At 44.1% G+C, this 1,916-nt stretch overlaps 1 pseudogene; it reads right to left on the bottom strand.

The window, feature by feature from the left end:
- LOC102817580 overlaps positions 1-1,660 on the bottom strand; it is an 88,308-nt pseudogene extending 86,648 nt beyond the window's left edge.
- Positions 1,661-1,916: the final 256 nt, after the last annotated feature.

The raw sequence follows: 1,916 nt of genomic DNA, 5'->3' as shown, positions 1-1,916 counted from the left end.
AAGCCTGTAATTCCTTGCACAGTGATTTCTCAATGAAACGGGTCTAAGCCTCTGGCGCACTAAGCTTTACGAGGGCCGTGTGACTGTGAATTCCCACTTGGGAGGCTCAATTCTCGAGCTTCCCTTTCCCGATCCCAGAGCCCCTACTCACGAGCACCGTCTCGCCACCCTGGCAAACCGGAACCTCCTAAGAAGGCATTTTAAAACCCTAAAATTAAAAAAAGAAAAACGTGCCAACCAAGAATCAGCTACGCAGCAAAGCTGTCAATCAAATATGATGGTACAATCAAAACATTCCAGGATAAACAGAAGCTAAGAGACTTTGTCAAAGACAACCCAGTGATTTAAAACATCCTAAAGGAAGTTTTTTGGACTGAAAAACCAATAAGAAAAGACAACAACCAGAGATTGACAGATGTGGTAACACCACCTGGAACTCAGTCAGCAGATAGAAAAGTCCAGAAGAGAACAAAATTACACATCAAGTTCAGAGGACCTGGAGGTCAATCAAAGATCAAAATAATAACAATGTTAAAGAAGGTAAAACTATAAACCCAGAGATCCAGGTATTGAGGAGGTCAGGTAGATTTCAGGATAAAATAGACTGTTTTAACTGGAGGGAAAAGTTAGTAGACAATAGGGTAACCTCAAAGAAAATTAATACTTCACAACATATCATGAAAATGAAGTTCCAAGAAGAACATGGAAACATTAAAACTAAGAAGACAATGACAAGAAAAAGCACATAAAAAATGTACTCAGCACAAGAAGGCATGCAGAACCAAAGAACCAGCAGTACCACACACACACACACACACACACACACACACACACAAACTAACATAATGACAGTAATTAATTCATACCTATTGATAATTACACCAAGTGTCAATGGATTAAATGCACCAGTGAAGAGACAAAAATGGCAGAATAGATAAGAAAACATGACCCATCAATATACTGTTTGCAAGAGACACACCTTATAAACAAACACAAAAACAGACTAAAAGTTAAAGGATGGAAACAAATACATATCAAGCTAATTGCAGTAAAAATTGAGCAGGAGTGGCAATAATCATCTCTGATAAAATAAACTTTAAGGCAAAAACCAGCATAAGAGGTAAAGAAGGACACTATCTTATGATTAAAGGGTCAATTGAACAAGATGACATAATCATAATAAATATCTATGCTCCCAATGAAAGAGCTCCAAGATATATAATGCAAACCCTATTAGAATTGAAGAAATAGACAAAATGTACAATAATAGTGTGAGATTTTAATATGCCACTTTAAAAAATGATAGAATAGGAGACGAGTGGCGGCGCTTCCCTGACCCAACAGCACAGGTGCGGGGGAACCGGTAGTGGGTAGACAGTATGGCACAGGGGGGCCCCACCTGGTAGACAGATGGTCCTTGGGCAAACATAAGACTTTAGTCCCCAACACTGTGGACTTGCTTTTTTAAAGGGTCGAGCTGCTGGGGAGTTTTGCGCGTTTTGGACCTGCTCTCAACTCCCTCTCTGGGACGGCGCCCTGCACCACTGCGGAGCTTAGAACAAAGGGCCTGAGCAGACCGGTTCAGAGGGCAGGCACGCCCGGAGAGCCGGTAGGGCCACAGGGACTGGCACAGTCCTTCGTGAGGGGTGGGGGGCCTCATTGCCACAGGAGGCGTTGCCTACTAGGATGTAGGGCAGCCCGGGTGCCCACGACGCAGGGAGACAAAGGCATTTTTTGATGACCTCAGACCGGGACGCCATCAGCCACCATCAACTAATCCCTCCTTCCACCCCCTCTGCCTAGGCTAGCCCTCTGCCCAAACTCCGAGGCTCAGGCTCGGCTATCAAGGCACAAGCGGAGACACTTTGAGGTGGTTTTTACCACCAGTGACAAGGCAATCTTGCTGTGGCTCTGCG

This window comes from Chrysochloris asiatica, unplaced genomic scaffold, assembly GCF_000296735.1.
Source record: "Chrysochloris asiatica unplaced genomic scaffold, ChrAsi1.0 scaffold00205, whole genome shotgun sequence".
Lineage (NCBI taxonomy): Eukaryota > Metazoa > Chordata > Mammalia > Afrosoricida > Chrysochloridae > Chrysochloris > Chrysochloris asiatica.
The sequence above is the reverse complement of the archived record's forward strand: the minus strand, read 5'-3'. Positions and strand labels throughout refer to the sequence as shown.